The 21,850-nt window shown below is 44.8% G+C and overlaps 1 long non-coding RNA gene across 3 annotated transcripts; it reads left to right on the forward strand.

Moving 5' to 3' along the window:
- The first annotated feature begins 17,162 nt into the window (after window positions 1-17,162).
- On the forward strand, window positions 17,163-21,130 carry LOC127060076 (uncharacterized). Of its 3 annotated transcripts, XR_007778632.1 has the most exons (4): window positions 17,163-17,255; window positions 17,358-17,525; window positions 19,412-19,770; window positions 20,907-21,130. It is a non-coding gene; the product is annotated as an uncharacterized LOC127060076 (long non-coding RNA). The 3 variants fall into 3 exon arrangements; XR_007778630.1 differs by having other exon boundaries at window positions 17,175-17,525; XR_007778631.1 differs by having other exon boundaries at window positions 17,175-17,525; window positions 19,415-19,770.
- Window positions 21,131-21,850: the final 720 nt, after the last annotated feature.

Raw genomic sequence — 21,850 nt, forward strand, 5'->3', positions numbered from 1 at the left:
ACTGAACATCTCAAGGGAGATAAGCCTCTGATGCTTGATTCTTTTCAGTCTTTTGGAGACCATGATAAGGAGAGGCAGTTGCTTTGTCAGGGTTACTCACACTCTTTGTGCAGCATGTTCAGTCACTGAATTTGTTCAGATAAGACAAACATCTGAACTCCATTTCCGGAGACACACACCAGTCTTTGCACGCAGGCAATGGTTATACCAGGGTGGGCTGCTAGAGACAGGGCTGATGATGAATGCTCATGAGCAAGATGCTCCATTGTAGCTGGTGGTTGTGTGTCTCCTTTGCTTCCCCAGAGCTCCAAAACTGTAGTCTCAAATGGTCCAATATCTAGGGTATTTGGCAAAGGTGGTCATAAGCATCCCTGCAGTGGAGGGGGAAATACTTCTGAAAAACTCACCAAAATTCTATGTGCTTTGGGCTGAGCAAAGCTGGACACTCCCAAAGTCTGGTCACATCCAGACTGGTGTGTATCCCCTTTGCAGGATTTGAGAGTCATCAGCCACCAGAAGAAAACCTGTTGTAGTTAGTGAGTGCTTCAGTTGCTGCTGAAAGGCAGCCACGGGGGAATAGAAACACGATTGATTCAAGAGAACAATGACTAGACACAATTGTTTAGGACAGACAGTACAAGAAAATAATGTAGGCAGCTGGAAATCTGCAGGGAATTCCGTAAAGTGTCAGGATGTGATAAATGCCCAAGGTGGAAATCAGTCAGGTGTTACTCAGCACCCTTGCTGCAAGAAGTACCGGGGCAGCTCCGGTCGCTGAAGTTGGCCAAAGTTCTTTTCCAAACTCTCACACAAAGCAGGAAGATTGTTTGGGAAGCAGTCCTGACTAGAAGGAAGAAGCACTCCCAATTCAGTTACCTTAATTTTTCCAGCTTCTATGCTTCCTCTAGAGTGCTTCCAAATAACTGCTCATCTTGATTTTTCCTGAGAGCTCAGAGTCTTTTCCTGGGCTGGTGAGCAGAAGTACCTCAAATGGCTGGAGCTGTCCCTGCAGGAGCAGCAGACTCAGGGCAGTCCTGCTGCCTGGGCAGTGGGGGTTATGGGAAGCTCTCTTTGGGTGTTATATCTTCTGTTTTGAGACTTAACATGAAAAGGTTGAGATATAGTTTGTGTAGAGACTTCTGGGTGAATGGCAGCACCATTGGATTTTTTTGTCCTCTTTTTTGAGGAGATGCCTCATGAAACTGCCATCTTACACAGGATCAGTTTATAAGCTGAGATATGAATAGCAGACAGGTGTTGACATCCTAAACTGGGCTCCCAGCTCTGCTGTTGTTCTGCACTAAAAATGAATCTACTTTACATGCCTCCTGGAAGTCCTGGAGGGAGAGGGACTGCCAAAACTTTGAGAACTTGTTTCATTATTCTGTCCAAATCTCCCCTAAGATTTCTATGTGAACAGATTTCACATAGGGAAAAAAATTCACGAAAAAGTCTTCTCTCCCCTCCTTAAGCAGACTTCATCTGAAGGCCACCAAGAGAGCTGGGGATCTTTGGCATTTAGAGGATCTGGTCCACATTGACAGCACTGTCACCACTGTGTCCCTGTGTTCCTCCTGGTGACCCCGAACAGGGCTCAGCAGTTCCATCACTTGGGCATCTAATTGCTTTTATAACCCATGATACCAGGTATAAGATGCCAATAAATTTTAAAACCCCTGCAATGGAAAGGTTATGCTATATATTACCTGGCCATTGAGGATGCAGTTCCTCAGCACAGAGTTATTCAATTAACTGGGACCCAAGCAATTAGTATGGCAGGGGCTCATTGTTCAGTTTGGGTGGGGCTTTTTGGTTTGCTTGTGTTCAGTTTTTTGGTTTTGGGTTTGGTTTTGGTTTTTTTTGTTTGTTTGTTTATTTCTACTACCAGAGCAAGAATTTAAAGTGTTCCTGAATTTCAGGGGATGTTTTTGTTCACTGCCAGTTGCCCAAGGTAAATATTAGGCCTATGGCATATTCTGGTATTAGCCTGCTGTGAACAGCAACAGAAGATCCTGTCCTGAGAGGTGCTTGTTCTTGGAGGAATGGATGCACACAGCCCCCCTCTCTTTTCTGGTGTTGCATTGGATTCTCCTCTCCAGGTCATGGCTCCCAGTTTTCCCCTGTGTTCTGCTGGTGTGCTGTGCAGACTGGAATAACACAGTCTGTGTGCAGGCAAACCCACAGAGTCCTGCTGTCCTACAGCAGCACTTCCAGGGTGGAAATACTTCTCTTGCTTTATCTGAATGTACCTGTCCCTGTCTGAGCTGGAATGCACCTGCTGGTGCCTATTCCAGTCAGGCTTCAGCGTCCTTCTCTTTCCCCAACCTTTAATTCCACATTTCTCTCCCCATCCCCAGACCAGCTGCCTGCCTTGGTGGAAGGGCTGCCTGTGCCCTTCTGGTGAAAGGCAGCTGCCTGCATCTGGGAGCTCCAAAAGCTGTCCACGTCCTGAGCAGTGAAACTTTGTTGTTTCAAAGTCACTTTGACCTGAGTGCTGCAGCAAACGTGTACAGCATCTGCTGCTGCTGTTTCGCATGAGGGAGCTGCAGTCAAATATTAAAAAGGCAGCAAGAGCATTAAATTATTCTGCAATGGAACATTGTCATTCCTCCATAAAACTACTTTGACCTGTAGTTTTCTATGGAGTCCATTGCTCTTAAATGTGCAGTGAGAAAGGAAATTAAAAATTAATCTTTATTTCCATCTCAGAAGAAAACCTTAATTCTCTGCATTGAAATTATACTCATAATCCAGGGTAATAAATTATAGTTTTTAATTGCAGCTAGTCACAGCCAATCAAATGGGAACCTCTCTCTCTCTCTTGCTTGCTTTAACTTTGCTATACAGAAGAACTCGTGGAGTGCTGGAAAAAATTCACATGCATTGACCCAGGCTGTAACGTTGTGTGGAATAAGCCCAGGATGTATTAACACAGCCAAGCTCTGTTCTTGCCTGGCACCCTGGAGCCAGTGACCTGAAAGTGCCCCATGGGCACCAGCTGCAGCAGGCACACAAGCACAGGGAAATGGATAAATTGTACCACTTCCACCAGGGGAAGGTGTGGTGTAGGATCTTGTTCAAGGTTACAGAGTGAGTCAGCGTTGAATGAGGAACAAAATCTTGATCTTGGTTCACCTGCTTTATGACTATGAGACAAAGCACCCTTCCAAGCAGAGGGCAGAAGCCAGGATGCCCTGCTCTGGCCCACTGAACAGTGCTGCTGACCTTCAGGCATCTCAGCTAAGACATCAGACCTCTTCTGATCAAAAGGACAGCTCCTTAAAGCAGATGCTTCTTCGTGCTTGGTGTCTGTTGCAAGTAACCTCTGTGTTCTTTCATATTACAGTGTGTTGCAGACAAGTGGAGTAGTTTTTGGGATTTGACATTGCTGCACTGCATATGATGAAAGCTACCTTGCAAATGGGCTTGCTGAGGTATGGCAACCTTTAGCACAGCCAAGGAGCTGTCTCTGTTCCCAAATAACTGATGCTCTGCATGTGCCAGCTCTTCCCAAAATGTCATCCCAACCCTTGTGTAGTGGCACTTAGCCTGGGGTTGCTGCCTCTAGGAGCAGCCCATAAGGTCTGTAAATACCTGTGTAGTGCAGGTACTGAAATGTTGGCCTAGCACAATTCTCCCAGCAGCTCAGCTTTGCTGGTTTGTGATTTTTTTTTTTTTCACTCTATTATATCCCAGACAATGCTGTGGATTGCTGCTGAGGTAAATAACACAGTTTCTTATGGTTCATGAAAGTGATTCTTAAATTTTGAATGAGACAGCTTTGTGATGCAGAAAGCTGAGACTGCCAGTTACTCAACCAAAGCCTCTGCTTCCCACCAGGGAGCAGTCAGGGAGAAAGGAGAACACCCAGCAGACTGTGTGTATACGGACAAGGCTCCTTCTGGAAATTAAATGGTTTATCTGGAGTTATCAAACTGCTGACTGCTCTTTTAAAGAGGCACTTCAGGGCTGGGGAAAGACCTGCAGTTCTATTTGTCAAGTCCAAAGGAAGAATGATCCTGGAATTTATTATCCTGTGTGTAATTTCTGTATTTAGCAAAACACTGAAGACAGGATTTATGAAACAACCAAACCTGTTTCTGGAGGACGATGGCAGCTCTGTGCCCTTAGCAGTAGTGGTGGCACAGTAAATGTATCTCACCAGAAAATCTTCTCTTTTATAGGACAATAAAATTAGTGAATGAAAGCAAAAAGAGGTATAATGGATCTGGGTTTGAACAAGCATATGAATCAGTACCTCATGAGATCTTACCTGAAAAAACCATCATTGTATTTTGCTGGGAAAAGACATGGAGGGAATAAAAGGAAAAGAGTAGGAGAGAGAATGTTGTGACCGTGGTTGGAGGTTTGACTAAGATGGGGTGACCTGGTGCTCAGGGCCTCAGCCAGTGGGTTTAAGTCCTTGCTCTGCCACAGACTTTACAAGGGCACATCACTTCCCTTCTGTGTTTTTTTCACATCACTTCTTTTCTTGGTTTGCCATCATTAAATGAAAAATGGTACTCTTGTCCTTCCTGCTTGTGAGAATGATGGCTTTTAACATTGAGAGTTTCCATGAACCGTGGGAGTGCAGACCAAGCAACAATATCAGATTTTTCCACTGCTATATGAGCAATTAAAACAAGTTATCCATTTTTCATACTTCCATCCTTCATGCACAGGGTGAGCAGACTCTTGATTTGCCTTTGTGGGAAGACAAAAAATAATGTATCTGGTGTTTGGAAATTTCCTGTAATGACGACAAGAGAGAAAAAAAGGTATTTTGCTTTTCCTTCATCCTGGAAATGGTTAAGAGGAGCTCTTTGGTGAGGCTATGCAGTAACAGTTCAGACTCATGGCTATGTCTTTTAATGTTTGCTTGGCTTCCTGATGATTTGGAATGAAAGGGGATTGTCTTCTCTGTCCCCCTGCAGCCCAGGGACACTGCTGTTCCTGGGCCCAGGAGCATTTGCTGTGCCCACTCCCCTGAATGTGCTAGCCAGAGAGATTGTCTCTAACACAGGCTGGGCAGCTCTTTCTCACACGCTCTTCTGTATCAAACACTTCCCACCTTGAAAACTTCCTCGGTTAACTGCTAATTTCAAAATCATTATTAATGTATTTGCGCAGGGATTTTGGAATTTAATTAGCCTCTTTTGAACTGTTCTTAGAGTGTTTGTCTGGAGAAACAGAAAATCCCTCCATGGCGTTTGCTTTCCCCATTTGCTGGTTTTCACTGGAAGGGAAAGATACTGGCTGGCTTTGCAGGGCTGCATCCTCCTGGTGCCACTGATGCTGCAGCTGAGGATAAGCCACAGGCTCTGCAGAGGGAGCAGCTGCTTTTGGGGTGCATCAAGGCCTCTCCTGGCCATGGGTGGGTTTATGCTGGCACAAGCTGGGCTGCTGAGCACAGGAGGGCTTGGTGACAAGGGGCTGTGCAGTGTCCCAGCACACAGCTATCTCTCACTCCTGACTCAGGAGTGTTTGCACCCACACAGCCATGCCGGCTGAACTGCCGTCCCATTTCCCACTTCATTAGTTTGCTTTGGGAAATTCCAGTCCCTGACTGAGATCTGAATGTATGTCACTTCCAGAGGCCAATGGGCACAGTGTGATGTTCACCTCACTTTTTGAAAGCGCTGTGCTAAGGACAGCAGTTCTGCCACACCCCATCCAGAACTGTTGCAGGCTGTGCATGCTCACATGTGCAAATCTGCAGGCTCTCAGTTTTCATCTGAAGGCTGGTTTCAGTTGGGTTTTCTTCCTTTTGTCTGATCCAGCTTTGAGAAGCCAGGCTGGGCAGAGCAGGACGGGGTTTCTGGTGTTCTCTGGTGCCTCAGGAGCACGTGCACTCTCCTCCTCTCTGGCAAACCACAGTGGTTATGACCACTGCCTCTGGTAGTGTTGTATTGGTCCCAAATTGAGGAAGGATGACTAACTTAATCACTCAATAGTTTTGATTTCTAAAATTAAACAGCCTGCCATATGTGCAACCCTGTTACTATATTTATGCCAGCAGTTAGCAGAGAGCACCAGCCAAGCTGGAGGGGCTTTGCAGCTGCAGCTTGTGCCTGTACTGCTGCTGCTGTGAGCACACAGATGTTTCTTTGCCCTTTCCCTGAATGCAGCCCTGTAGACATTCTCCTGTGGAAACAAAAGAGCTTTCAGGACACTCTTCAGCCATTGCTTTTTAGACATGTCCTGATGCTCCCCGGTGAACCTCAGCCCCCAAGAATGGGCGGAAGGATTCAGGGACTGGATCAAACCCAGAAGAGAGCGAGCCAAAGCTGAAGGCTCCAGCCCCAGTGCTCAGGCAGGGACAGTGAGTGAGCTGCAGTGGCTTCCTTGAGGAAATGGTGGGTGCTCCCCCAAAGAAGTCACCTTGAGGGCCGTGCATGGCCCCAGGGGACACGTGGCAGCTCATTTTCCTGGGCTGCCTGAGCCGTTCAGTGAATTAGGGGGTTGAGATGCCTTTCTTCCACCCTTTGTTTTGTAGGAGCTCAGTTAACACCATGCAGGTTTATTTGGATTCTAGGAGAGAGGAAATAAGATGAATAAGCAGTGGATAAAAGCCAAGGTGCAATGTGCTGAAGTGGAAGGAGTGGACCCTTGTTTTTTGGAGGAGGGCAGACTGAGGGATGAGATGTTGGTTATTATTTTGGTCCAGGCAACATTCCTCTGTGATCTTAGACATGCTGCTTGACTTTGTTTGCTAGCAGGAAATCTGGCTTGCCTAGCAGAAGGATTAAGAGATGGAATGAATATTTAGCACTAACTAACCAAGAATGTTTAGGTGAAACTGAAATATTTTGACATATTAGATCTGATTTTACCAACTGACTTGGTGACTTATAGGTGCTTTTGTTTGGTGTTGAGCAAGTGTTACTGCAAAGCATTAGCAGAAGTGTTTGGGTAGGGTTGCATGTGCTTGTTGAGTAGGTGGCAGGAGAGGGTTTGTTTTTCATTTGCTTGGGGTTTTTATTTAAAACAATTGGAATCTTTGGGGATTTCTTTCTTGTGGAACGGAGCTATATGGATCTGGCATCTGTATGTAATAATAGCAGAGAGTATCTCTGACCCTTAGGGCAATGTCAGATTGAGGAACCTACATCAATTAGATCAGAAAAAAACAAACTTCAGTTAAGTTTCTGTGCCTGTTGCACACGCTCCTTTAAGGATCCATGAATGATTTTGGATTACAGGGACACCTCAGAGCACCTGGGGTGGCCTCTGTACATCAAAACACTGTGAACTAACCTGTCTCCTTTGGAGAGAGGCACTTTGTACTAACCCTGCAACTTTTAGAGATTATCTTCCATACCTGATCATCATTTCCATGTCCATAAACTGTCTAGAGCTAGTTCTTGTTTAACTGTTACAGCTGCATGAGACTTGCACACATGCATCAGTTTTCATTCTAGAATTACCCCACAACATGTAAATTTTTAGAAATTTCATTGATGTACAGAGCAAAATGAAATATTGTCAGGCCACTTTTTCAAAATTTCCCTCCACTATTGTTTTTGGGGGGGTGGGGGGCGGGCATGGGTTTTTTTTCAATCTACTTCCTTCTGCTCCTTGTTTATTGGGAGCCAAGGAGGAGGCTTGTTGGACTGATTGCTGTTGTTTATTAAGCTTGCTTCCTCTAGGAAGATTTTCAAGCCCACTGTGGTCAACACAGGGAAATGCCTTCTTATGCTCCACCTCTGCTCAGAGGGCAGGAGTCTGGCATGCAAAAACAAACAAGAAAAACCTTGGGAATAATCCTTTCTTAAAAAGAGACAGACCAGACTCACAGCATTGGAAGTCTTCTGGAACCAGGGATTGTAATTTCTGTGGATTCACAGAACCTTAGTGTTTTGTACCTTAAAACAGCATTTGCCCTTGCAGGCAAAAGGAGCCTTTATGTTTACTGTTTCACTTGTGGATAGTTCCAGAAAAATTACTTAAAATTCTCAGGTGTCTGGATAGCATGGATATTGGAAAAGGAGAAGAGATTCTTCTGTGCCAGAGCAGCAGGGGCAGCAGGCAGGTGAGCTGGCTCATCTCTTTGGGGAGTTGCCTTGGGTGGGTCAAACTTCCTGCTCAGTTTCTGCATCCCAACAGTACTGTTTGCCAGTACTGTTTATAAATTATTAATATTTGGAAGAGGCTTGGATTTATTTGTAAAGAGCTGTTCTGGGCAAAAGAAGGGTAAGTCGATTTTTTTCTTTGTACTGGGTTTTTTATTTGCTTTAGTTTGGTGTTTTGGGGTTGGTTTTTTTCCTAATTCCCTTTTTTTTTTTTTTTAATTCAGTTAACTAAGTTTGAGTCCATTCTTTGACTCATATTTTAAACAGCAGCATCTAGGAACTCACTATTTCTGCCAGAAGAGCATTTGGCCCTCTTCTCTTTGCTGTGCTCTCTGCCTCCCTTCTGAAAGGTAACGTGGGATGTATTGATCCCAGCTTTTAGGACTTGTTCTATTTCTGAACATAGATTGCAGTATAAAGTACAAACACCATTTTAAAAGGGAAGATCTATATTAGAATGACAAAGAGAATAAATTAAAGCAGTGTCCTGTCTCTCTGGTCTGCAGGCAGTCATTAAGGAGGGAATGCCCAGTGCTGTCCACCTGAATGATGCTTTGGAATCTCCAGCATCAGGGGATTTCAGTGAGCACAGTATTGATTTTTGTTCCTACATTAAGCTTTTAGCTTTGCAAATGGTTTTCTTTGAAATCATTAACATTGCAATGTGCAGCACGAGGGTGAAACAGCTCTGCTGCTGTGCAGGTACCACCTCTGACACTTCCTTCTTCCCTTCCTCTGCTGAACATCATTCAGCTGACGCACCTGCAGGCGAGAGAGCAGGAAAGGAAGTGAAGTTGCAAGCCAGGACAGCCTTGGAACTGGGTGAGGAAGACCAATTTTTCAAGAAATTGGCAATGTTTAAAGCTTTCTTAGTGGTTGTGAGCCTAGGGTGGGAGAACTGGAGCACAGTCAAGGGCTGTGTCTGAATCCCCAGGGTGGTACCTGGCTGTGGGTGTGGGGAGGCTCAGGGGGGCCTGAGAGCTGCCATCAGCATCTCTATTCCTGCTTGAACAAAGAATCTTAGGTAAATTCAGCTGTCAGATAAGCTCAGATTTTCTTACCTCGACTTAAGACAGTGAAGTGGTAACAGGGAAACACTGGAGGTCTGTTACTAACATCAGATTGAGGATTGCACTGGGCCCCAAGTTTTCTTGTTAGCAAACAAGCTGAAGCAGTGAATCAAGATGGTTATGGTTGTTTCAGATTTATCCAGATACTTGTTTGATGGGATCTGCTTGCAGACAGGAGCATGTCACTGCAGACACAGCTATGCTGCTTGGAGCAGCTCACTCCCTCTCTCCCTTCCCTCTGTTACTCTTCCCTCTCCATGCTGTAAGGGCTGGCCCTCAGCCCAGGGGAGTGGGAAGACTGCTGCAATACAGGTGGATGCTGTGAAACTGTCATCCTCTGGGAAAGATTGCAGAGACACCCACTGGTGTGCCCAGGCAGAGAGGGGATGATCCCAGGGGAATGGTCTCCCAGTTACATGGAGGGGAAGGGAGTGTATGTTTGTGTCTTTGGCTTTTGTCTGTGTGCATGAGCCCAAGGACCTGAGTGAGTCCTTCAAGACTAATTCTACTGTTTCATTTCAGGACAGGGCAAGGAGCTTTTTGCCTTTAACGTTCCTGACTTTGCTGCTGTGGTGAGTTCCTGGCAGATAGGGATGTCTGTGTCTCCTGTGACAGAAAGGAGTTGGATGTGATGTGGTCACAGAAGTGACAAGTGCCCAGGTCCTAGTGTCTTCTGCGTCACCCAGCCCTCATGGTTATTTTAATGTCAGTTCTTCATGGGAAGGAGGGCTGGAAGGGACATGGAGATATTGTCTAGTGCTTTCTGCTGCCCCACGATGGAGTGAGCTTGCTCAAAGATTTGTTTTGGTGCAGCATAGCACAGGATGGGCTCTGCTGCTGTGTGTGACCAGCACTGCCTGTCCTCCTCCCACCAGACCCTGTTGGACCCCTCCTCTGCAGAGCAGGGCATTGCTGCTCATAGGAACTGCAGCTCCCTCCTCTCTGTGCAGCCCTTTTGGGGAACACTGCAATGCCAGAGCCCAGTTTATTTGCAGTAGCAGGTCTGCAGCCATGCTGTTTGGTCTCTGTTGTGATCCTCCACCTAAACCAGTAACTCACACACACAAATAGTGTGTGTAGAGCTGGAACATTTGATTTGTGCTTTGATTTAGTTTTTGTCTCCATCAAGACAGCTCAAATAAGAGGCAATTGTTTTCATGGCTAGAAAGTTTCCCAGGCTTGCTGTTAGTGAGTGTGCTTCAGGAAGAGAGCAGTCTCCCACCTTAGCAAGCAGCAGAGGAAAAATTTCTTCTCTGTAGTCTCCTCCCTCCCCCAGTCCACTAGTGTGTCAAAACCTTGAGTTTTGTGTAAAGTTGTTAAATAAGCTTCTAGGCAAAATAAAAGATCAAAAGGGGTCTAATTAGTTGCAGTCTGCTTAGGAATTGTGGTTGTTTACCTAGTTTTATAAATTGACACTTTTAACATTAGAACTCAAAGCAAAAGCGATGTAATTATTCCCCTTTTTTGAAGCTTAGGTTTAATATCTTTATTGAAAATTGGATATTTCTGTGGCATCTCAAGATGCTTTATTCTATCAAATCTGGAGCAAGTAATTTTTCATTTTGGATTGTAATGTGGTATAAATGATAAGGGCCTGATTCAGAAAGCTTTTTTCTGTCCCCCCCACTGGCAGCCTGATGAGAAAGCTTCGCAGTCACCTCACAATAACCCTGAAGATAATCTAGGGTTTGAGTCTTTGTGAAGCTGCTTGCTCTAATACAAGGGAGAAAGTGAGATTTCTGAGCTCTTAGGTAGGGTGCCTGAAGCTAGCTTGTCATCACAGGATTTTCAGGTTTTTTTTATATCTCTTACCAGTTGTAGGATGCCAAGGCAAAAATGTATTTCTCCTATAACCTTTCTGTGCTGTGATCATGTCCCTGGGAGTACTATGTGCCTAATTTAAATCTCAGAGAAGGTAGCAGGTAGTTGAATGGAGAACATTGGGTGATTAAAGCAAAGGAGGAATGAGAGAGAGATGAATTCTGCTATAAATTTTTCATTTTGCTCTGACATGACCTGATCATGTGTCTTGCTTCCCAGTCTCTGATCATTTGGAGATACCATGCTTGAGTCAATTTCACACGTCCAACCTCACTAAATCTGACCTCAGTGACTTAGAGCAGCGTGGATAGAGGAGGGGAGGGTCCTCACGAAGTCGTGTTAGGGCTTGGATAGGTTATGAATTTTATTTATACTGTGGCAGGACTCTCAGACTCCATTTAGAACCAGAAGCTGATGCTGCTGGTATTTTGCTAATGCAGAGGAAGTTGTGGTGCCTGCCCTAAGACCTTACCACCCATCAAGACAAATGGCAAATAAAGGATTTGTGTGAGGGTGATTGCAGGAAAGAGTCAGTCCCTCAGTGAACTTTTAACTTTTTTTTTGGTGTTTATCTAAAAGTTCATGCAAATGGAGGTGGGTTTCTTTCATCTGAGAACTGTCTTTTGTAATTTCAACTGCTCCCTGGCTTGTGTCAGAAATACTGTGAGTGGGGTCTCCCCGGGGTTTTTGCACAGCCCAGGTTTTAGCTGGGCTGGGAGGGACATGAGGCAAGGCTTATACATCAGAACAGGACTTGCAGTAAAGAAATTTTTATTGGCATATTTTATATTGTCCTAACTCAAACGTTTCAGTTCCTGATGATCTTTCTGGGCACTGGTTCAAAGTTTCATTTGCGCTTGGCTCAGCTCAGATGCTGGAGGAAATTTTCATGATGGGAGACAGGTCCTTTTCCTTCAAAAACAGAATTTCTCAGTAGATGGTAGGACTGGATAAGAGCTTCCTTTGAGAATCCAGAATGGATTTGCTTGAATTTTTCTAACTCTGCTTCTCTGACACAGTGTGGTGATTAGAGGAGAGCTTCTCAAGTGTCCCTCTGAGAGTCTGAGCATGGTCTGGCTACCTGCACCTGTGGGGCTTCCAGTAATTAGAGCTCACCAAATGAAAAGCTTGGTACATCCAAATGGTCTATAAAGGTTTCCCTGAGAGAATGGGAGTTTATTCTTTAGTAATCCTAAATCTTTTTATTGGCTAACTAGTAAATGTTTCTAAGCCTGAGACAGCTGCTTTGTGGCAACGGTTCAATTATTCTATGGGCATGCTCTATATGGACTGTGTTGCCATACAACACAAGCACAGCCCAAGGCCTTTTCCCATTTGCTACTTAAAGATGCTCATGGCTTCGGTGGGAAGAGGCAGAGCCCAAGAGCAGCTCTGTGAGCCACTGCAGAGAGTGATGCACACAGTTTAGGGATGATGTAACATCAGGCTGCTGTGAAGGGGAGCTCGGCCCCTCTGTCCCACCCAGGGCCAGAGGAGATGGATGTTCTCCCTGGCTGTGCATCCCTCTGTCACACTGACATAGGAGTCATTAAATAACACTTCAACGTTTTAGAGCTCAATGGTTTTGTTTAAGTATCAAATAAGAATTTTCTTTTAACTGAATTTAGCTTAATCATCTGGTCGTGTGGCTGACTGGAGTAGGTGCACTCAGTGCACCTACTCTGGATTTACACCAGAATGAAAATCCTTATGATTTCCTAAACTTTACAAATCAAGTAACTGGACTAATGGGTTTGTGATCTGCAATTGAGGGACATGAATGTGTGCACATATTAGAGGCAGGAAACCAGCACTTCCACCAAAACACACAGCTGCTTCTTGGGTGAGGTGAATGCAATCTATGCTTTTTATTTCATCTTCCCCAGGCAGCTTATACCAACATGCCTACTCTTAAAGTTTCCTTTAGACATATGAGATTTTTCCTTTTTTTTTTTTCTTAATCCTCAGGAATATGCAAGTCTTGTAAATTCCCATTATTGTTTAACCCCTTAGAAATTCACCCAAATTGGCCAATGCACTGTACAGCTTCCCTTGAGTCCTCTGTATTGCCTCTAGATAATGCCTGGTGCTTCAGTGTCAACCCAGGAATTTCCAGGTTGTACATCACCAGGTAGGTAATAAAGAGAGAAATTATCTGAGAGGAAGAGGGGAATTATCTGAACATGGGGTTATAACTGCACATTATTGAACTGGATTAAACATGTTGTTATATGTTTTATTGCCATGTTTTGACTACCTACAAACTAGAACATTAATCATATAATTACATAACTTATGATTACCTAAAAATGCTCCCTCTTCAAATGGCTGTTGCAAATTTGTCATCTGCTCATTGTGATTCATTAAATATGTTGCAGCTGGGTTATAACCTTCATTAGTTTCACAGAATAAATCCAAAACCAAGGATAACCCTTTTTGTTTTCACTTAAACAAGCAGTCATGGGTGTTGATATATGTCTCCTGCACCAAAAGAAGTCTTGCTCCTGAACTCACTTTCAGTGTTTCTGATTCTTAAGGGTTTCCTAGGTTTCAAGAATAAGCCTCTCAAGAGCAACATTAGCAGCATACAGAAAACAGGGATTTGTAAAATAATATTAACTTCTATAATTTATAAGCTTGATTTCAGATTCCTTTCTTTTGACCATTTTGTTTTCAGAAGCATTCATCAGAGCACTGGGGTTTAATTTCCTTTTAACTGACAAATTTTGGAATCAGACAAGATACATTTCTCTGATTACTGCTGGACAAAGCTTGTAGGTAGAGACAGTGTTTTTTATTAGATGGAGCAGCATGGCTGGAAAGCTCAGACAAACTTTGAGGCACACCAGCCCTCCAAGTCTGAACCAGAAGCAGTCAGTGCTGAGCATATGCTGAATAAGCAGCTGCTTGGGGTTAGATATGTGTGAATTAGACCATCTCAGAGAGGGGAAGGTGCTGAGAGTAGGTGTCTCTAGGTCATAGCAGTGACTGGGAAGTGCTGCCAGATTATTTGTAGGCATGGTCTGGTACACAGGTGAAGGGTGGCAGAATTGTACAAGGAAGAGCCTTGTTGTGCCTTGAGTATGGGACAGATGTGTTTCTCTTGAGTGATCCAGTTACAACATGAACAGGAGAGTTCCTATTTCATGCTTAGGAGTGTGTGTCCTTCTGAGATTGCTCAAATGCACTTCAAGTTTTCTTCCCTATTAATCTTTGTGGGCTTTTGCAGGAACCTGGGGAAAAAAAAGGCTTCTACATCTACAGCTCTTTTTGCTCTGACACAGGCAGAGTAATCTTCAACATGGAAGCCCAAACTCTGTCCCTGGGGTTTCAAGCCCATGGAGAAGGTCATATATGACTGATAATGCAGAGCCAGTGAGATCTGCTGTTCTGGGTTTGTCAATTATTAGCCTGGTCTGACAAAGGTTCTGCCATGAGCATTGTGGTAACTTCTTAAAGTTGATTGGGAGCTATTAAAGAGTGATAAAAATCAGATATGTCTGACCATGGTGATCAAAGGAGGAATTCAGTGATAGTACAATAGGTGCTTGGAATTCTCTGGGCATTGCCATCAGCATTGTTTAATGACCCAATGCTATGGCTCTGTAAATAGCAGCTTTGGCAGGTATAGAGAAAAGAAGTCCTTAGGACACAGGGGGCTCAGAGCAATGACATAATTCAATGCAAACTGCCCACTGTCCCTGGTCACTGGTGGCTGCCATATTGTGACTGTCAGCCAGAAGGCTGACCCCACTTCCAGAATCCTCTTTTATTCAGAAACCTGCAGATTTCCTCTCTCAGGTTTCACACACATTGCTTGTGGTCTAAAGGCAACAGTTCTACCAGCTGAGCTGTCAAAGGTTTCTTTCTGTCTGAGGTTACACATACACATATCAAAAGCTGGTGTCAGGTGAATTTTGCCTAATAGGATTCTGAAATTTCCTCCTCCTTTAAGAACAAGGGTAATTTAATGCTCCTGCCCTAATATAGGAATATACTGATTTGAGAGCACAAATCCTCTACTCTGCCACACTGAAAGACTTGAGCAGCCTGTGCTGAGAAGTTGGGAGCTCATCACATGGAAGATGTTGAGCCAGATGCTCAGTGAGTGGAGCCACAACATCCCATGGAATCCTAAAAGGATTTTTACCCTCATTATCTTTCACTCAAACTCACGGGCACCCTCACACTCCTTGGGGTTCACAGTGGTGGCTGGGAGGATGTTGGCTTCCTGCATCTCAGGCCTTTGATGCCTTGAGTTCCCCAAATTCCCTGAACCTGCCATGCCTTGGGGCTGTGTGAATCTCCTTGTTCTTGCTGACCAACAACCAGCAATTTCCCAGGCATCAAGTACATGTGTTTGTGGCATTGAGTCATTTCTTTGGGGCTATTGTTTAAGGCTTCAAACTATGGAAGGAAACTGGGAGCCTCTTTAGATGTCACAAAAGGTCACTGGCTATTTTTACAGATTACATTAAAAGAAACCAAAACTGCACAAAAAGAATATTGAGATTGTGAAATCAGGACTTTGAAAAATATTTTTGCTGCCTATCACAAATCACTACTGCAAACTGAATTTTCAGGGGCTGATAGCTTGGACAAAGGTGCATTACTCTTCCTGTAAAAAATTATTCCCTGGCACCATTGTGACCTTCCTGCCAAAATTTAAAGCAGAGCTCCCAATGATAGCACTGAGACTATTCAACCAAAAGCTTGCACGAGATACCAGTTGTTTGTTGTTTTTTTCTTTTTTAAAATGGGGTAAAAAGCTTTCCTGTAGTGGATGAACTGCATTAGCTGAAATTTTCACCCTGAATTCCAGCAGGGCAAACAACCAGCATCAAAAGCTTTAATTCAAAAGATTAAAGTCTGGCAAAATTTTAAGCAACCTGAGTCTTATAATAGTGAGTTTTGTACAATGTGGTCAGCATATCAAAGGGAAATACTTTTTTCTGTCTGTTTTGATTTTGATGTCATTCCATCAAACATTTAACTGGTAGACACAGCATTAGCTCCAAACTCATTTTGAAGCAATGCCCATTAGTCAGATATAAACAATTGGGCTGGGGGCAGATTAGATGAGTGCCAAATGGTGGGAGAGGTTTTCCAAAAGGGGCTTTGCAAACCGTGTCCCTCCATGAACAGAATTGTTGCAGAGCAGAAAACAGACCTTGAAGTGGTCTCTGGTGGAAGGAACAGGGCTTGTGTAGTACAAGGGAGTTGACCTGCATAGCAGCCTTGAGCCAGGTATGCAAGTGCTTGGGAAAAGGAGGTCAGGCTGGGACTGATGCAGGTCTGGCATCAGAGTGAGCTGGGCACAGGGTGGTGGACTTTGACAGTGTGGTGCAGCTGAGTGGTGGCTTGATCCAAAATCCTGCCAGCCTGCTCTCCTGGGGGAGCAACAGGGCAATGTTCTGGTGGCTTAGAGGCAATTTATGAGGTTAAACTGGAGGTTAGGAGGTGAAATTGGCCCCCATGAAAATGGGTCAAAATGCTAATATCTACATATACAAAAACAGGGCAGGCAGGCAGCAAGCTTCTTGAAAAAAACAGACTTGCAGTGACCAGACCTCAGACACTATAAAATAAGGAATAACCTTTGCTAATTCTCAGCCATTGCCCCTGCAGAGTATTGCAGGCCAGAGTGGCAGGTGGGACTTACCCAAGGTCTTATCTTGAGTCAGAACACAGCTGAAGGTTCATTCCCAGGTTCATGGACTCACTGCTGGAACAGGCTGCCAGGAATTACTGGCAATATGTTTGGTTTTAATCTTTTCACTGCTCTCCAGTGAAGTTCTCCAGGCTGAAGCGCCTGGAACTTATCTCCAAAATATTTTCGAGGGGAAATGTGATCATAAAGCTAAAGCTTTGGGCTATGCATGCTTCTTTTCAGGCTCCTAACAGGTTTGAGAGGGGTGTTAGGAACCTGCCTCCTTTGTTTTTTGACAAGAAAAGTAATTTAGAAAAACAAAAAACCCAAAACCATTTTAATTCCTTACACTGAGTTCATGTCAGCTTTAGCTTAACTCAACGCACATTGCAGGAACTTTAGAGGAGGCATTTTATGTTTGTTAAAATAGGTTTGAGTCTCTTACTGCTCTTGTGACTACGTCACTGGCCGGGGCCAGCAAAATCCTGTCCTTGGTGGCAACAGTGAGAGAAAGCTGCTCAGCCCCAGTTCCAGGTTTGCTGAGCAAACAACGTGCCCAGCCTGTGCAGAAGGGCTGAGCCTCCAGTTCCTGTCCAGCTCCTGACACAAAACCCTGTGCTTCCTCTCCATCTCTGGAGCCTTGTAAGACCCTTCCTCTTCCCAGCATATCAAATTGCAGCTGTCTCGAGCTGACTGGCAGCAAATTGCTGCTCCCGAGTCTGCCCTTGGGTTTTTTCCAAGCAGAAGGAAAAGGCTGGAAGGTGCCGGTCTCTGCGGTCGCAGCTGTCCCAGCGAGCTCATTTCTGCCCTGCTGAGAGACGCCGGCAGCCTGCGGGCGGGGCCGGGGAGCACCCTGTCAGGTGGGCATGGTGCCTGCCTTCCCCAGCCCGACGGGAACAGACAGGCACAAAGGTAAGCTCGAGGCATGAAAAGGCTGCTTGTTGCAGCGTGTCATGGCCAGTGAGCATGACCAGCCTTCAGGGCTAATTACCAAAGGAGAGAGAAGTATGTTCTTGTCAGCAGACCTACAGGGTTACTATTTAATGAAGCAGATATGCAGGTAACTTGTTCAGTGAGCAAGTGACTGACTTGTGTCCCAGGGATGTAGGCGTGTGTGTGACAGGACACTTCAGGTGGCTTTCAGCCCCTGTCTTCTCTCTAAGTGCATTTGGGCACAACTCTCAGCAGTGACAATCCATATCCCATTTCCCTCTTCTCCAGTTTTTCCCCTCTACCTTCTCTGCTCTCCTTTTACCTTTTTTCTCTACAATTGTCTTTTTTTCAACCCTAGCACTTCTTGTGTATTCCATCCTGACCTTTCATAGCTCCCCACCTTATTTTTCCTCCTCTCTTTTTTTAATTACTGATGCTAAGCAGCATTGAACAGTGGTGTCATCACTATTTCATCAGGCCTGCCCAAGTTCCTGCCAGTGGTTTATGGAGCATGTGTGAGCTTGGGAAGGGCCAGTATCCCCCATGTGCCTCATCAGGGTCCCCTGCTGATGTCAGCTTCTCAGCACATCTGTCAAGTGTTACTTGTCCTTTTCTTGGGACTGCCCGTGGAGGTGTGCAGGGGGTTGTGAGCTGTGCCAAACCCTGGTGTGGTGCTGGCAGGGTTACAGCCAGCCTGAGGATGTCTCCATGCTGCAGGAATCTTTGTATTGCTGTGTAGTCAAAGCCAAAAAGTTACTTGTGTGTTAATCCAGTGCCTGTGTTGGTCTCTGTAAGAGAATTAATCAAATGGTGGTTTGGTTTTTTTCCGCCCAAGTCAGTGGATATGAGCAGATTCACGGGCTCTTTCTGAGTCCTAAACTTGTGCTCTGAATTAATACAATTTAGTCCATCCAGCATCACCTCTTAGACTTGTCTTTCCTTCTAGACTGCAGTAGGTATCACTAGGGAGGACTAGCAGCATCTACAGTGCAACACCTCTCACAGATTGTTATGGGAATTACTCATTTACTTCACTGCAAGCTATATTTGACCTGATAGCAGCTACACTTGGTAGGTGATCTTTCTAATACAACAGTTGATTAGTATATGCATATTAGATAGTTATGGATGTCTTCTACCAGTGTCCCCTTGTGTATTTAACAGAAAAGATAACTGGATTGTCAAAATTTCACCCATACCTCCCATGGCATTGGACAAACATGCTAATTGAAAACTTACGAGACTGCAGAGATTTTGAAGCCCAACAGCCAAGGTGTGTCTGGGGAGCACAGACTGCAGCAGGGAGGCTGGTGCAGATCAGAAGTGAGATGCATTAGCAGAAACTCTGGGACAAGACACACCATGACTCAAGCCTTCCCAACCTGTGGGCATGACCCTCAGATTCTTTTTGTAAGAGAATATGACAATTTGAAAAAACACTTTGACTTGCATGTTTCTGGATTTTATACTGTTTTCTCTGTAGACAATGTTGGGTTTTTTTCCTGGAATATTAATCAAAAATGTATCTCAGGAAAGAGTCGGCCTTCCTTTTATTCTCCTTTTTGCTGCACAAACCACTAAATATGAGGCATTGCAATGTTTTGGGATACAGCTTGGCCTCCGTTCAAGACTGCAAAAGTGGCTGCTACCCACAGGAGAACATGGGGCTGGGACAGGACAGTCAAAGCTGTGCTACTGCACAAGTGCTGTGGGTCCTGGCCTCTTGCTCTGGACTGCTATGGACAAGGCAGGCTGTGGCAAAGCAGTCCTTGCTGTCTCCAGAACCTGTCACTGTCCACTTGTAGTGACACCAGAAAACACATTTCTTTACAGTTGTGCTGCTTCACACTCTCTGTTTCTACCAGCAGGTTCCAGGCCAGCTCTATGACTGTGCTGTCCCCAGGGAAGGAAGGGTCCTCCTGCCACGCTGGCTACTGGTGACCTGGCAGGGGACATGGAGCTGCTGGCTGTCACAGCACCAGAGGAAGCAGGGAAGGATGCAAGAGCATCACAAGCTGAGGTGGAAGGAGCAGAAAAAGCAGCTGCAATGCCAGAGGCAGAAAGCCTAGTGGGGAAGGTGGTCACTCCTGAAGGAGCAGCAGCAACCGTGGTGGGAGCGTCGGAAAACCCAGCAGCAGAGAGAGTGGCTGAAGCTTTTGCCAGGGCAGCAGAAAGAATTGCAGTAGCAGAAGTAGCCAAGGTGCTGCAGTCAGCAATAGCTGAGGTAGGCACTCCTGCAGCCCCAGGTGCCTGATGGGCATGGAGGGGATGGCAGTACATGCTCCCCTGGGCTGGGCTCACAGATTCTGATGGCATGGGAGGCTGCAGCTCCAGCTCCAGAGCTAACCCTGACCTTTCAGCCTTGCCCTCAGAATGCCTCAGGTGGATCAGACCATATTTATACTTAGCATCGAGCAATGGGATGAGATTTTTATTTTGGAAAAATTGAAAGCAATGTCAAAAAGAAAAAAAATCCCTGAAATTCCTGCTGAGAGTTTGTGTTCTCTTCCCATCTGGTTTCCCTCTGTCTTTTAGATGAGCTTTTTTTCATGATAGCGGGCACTTTATCACGCCTGGTATAGTTAAGGTTACAAAGCACTCTCCATTCCAGCCCCTCTGGCCACATGCTCATCCTGTTCTAAAGCATTCATATTTGGGGATCAAAAAAGGTCCACGCGTGGTGTTTGCTCAGCCGAGAATTTTTATTTGACATTTGAGCAATTATGCCTTGTGTTGATCGTGAGTTTGCTGAGGGTGATAAACGCACTTTTCCCATTTGAAAAACCTGTCTTTTAACATTGACGATGTGGTGACAGATTTTCAGCAGGGATGGGAGGTGGATTTGCCAGGGCTCAGTGCCCACTCTGAGCACCAGATTTTCAGCTGCGTTCGGCACCCAGCAGCTTCCCGTTGGGTGTGAGGCCTTTGGACATGTTTGTTCCCATGTGTGGAGCTCGTTTGAAGAGCTGCCTGCCTGCAGCACCACTGAGCATCCACCTCCTGCTCTCAGGAAAATCTGGATCTCATCTCCCAGGGATCTGATTTCATTTTGGTGTGCAGGGTCAGCTTACTGCTATCACTGTTTCTTGGGCCCAAGAGCTGTCCTGAGCACATGGAATTTCTATAGGATATCTTAACTTATCCCTCAGCTTCACTCAGGAAGGGCTTCTCAATGTCTGTTTGAATTTTTGTATCTGAGTTTTAGTTCATTTTTACATCTTGTGGAGATCAGCTGCATTTAGGTACATGCCAAAACAATTCTCTGAATCAGCCTGTGAATAGGTACCTTATTTTTAAAATAAGCAGTTTGCTTTATAGTGGCTTTTTCAATGCTCATATATTTTTTCTCCTGACTTTCAGCTCAAAGGGAAGAGGAAGGACATGTGGATAAAGCCCAGGAACGCCACTCAGCAGGAAGAGGATTGGATGAAAGACGGAGAGGTGAAATGAAATGGAGAGGTGATGTTCTGGGTCATACCTCCCAATGGCTTGTACCATCACTCCTGGAATGCAATAGGGCTGCCAATCACATCTCTTTTGTGACTCACTATACTGTTAAAAATAAATATATGGCATATTCTGCATGCAGTAATGTTGAGGGTCTGTCAAAGGTCTTTGTCTTCTGGTTTTGTGAAAGGCAGCATCTGCATCTATTCCTCAAAGATGAGGGAGAACAAAATGTGCTGTTCATAACAGAAAACATACTACAGGCATGAAATTACATAAAAAAGAAATACTTTCATAGAATCTTAGAATATCCTGAGTTGCAAGTGACCCACTAAGATCATCAAAGTCACCTCCTGGCCCTGCACAGGACACCCCCAAGGCTTAAATTTACATTAAATATGCAGTCAAGTTTTCATGTCAGTAGGATGAGAGATGGTCCATGGGAGCACTGCTAATGTGAAATAGTTTCAAATCCTAACAGAGCAGGTGCATTTACCAGTCAATCCACACTGCTCCAACTCTCTCCAGCTCTCAAGTGGGTTTCTTGCCTAGATGGGAATAGTAGGTATGTTCTTTTTTCTTTTTGCTTTCCCCCCAAATTATATTTATTCATATGAAGCATGGAATGGGAAAGGTGTGTCCATCCAGATTGATAATGGTGTGATGTGAGAGGAAATCCAGAAGAAATTCAAGAAAAAGGAAAAAAATAGCTGCAAAACAGTGGTGGCCAGCATGAATGACATTGCCCACATGGATCACAAAAATAGATTTCTAATTTTTGAGAAGAAAAAGCATTGTTGTAAGATTGTTTTCTCAGCCTGTGAGGTACAGGTAAGACAGGTTGTAGTGACAGTTGG

Source organism: Serinus canaria, chromosome 12 (genome assembly GCF_022539315.1).
Source record: "Serinus canaria isolate serCan28SL12 chromosome 12, serCan2020, whole genome shotgun sequence".
Lineage (NCBI taxonomy): Eukaryota > Metazoa > Chordata > Aves > Passeriformes > Fringillidae > Serinus > Serinus canaria.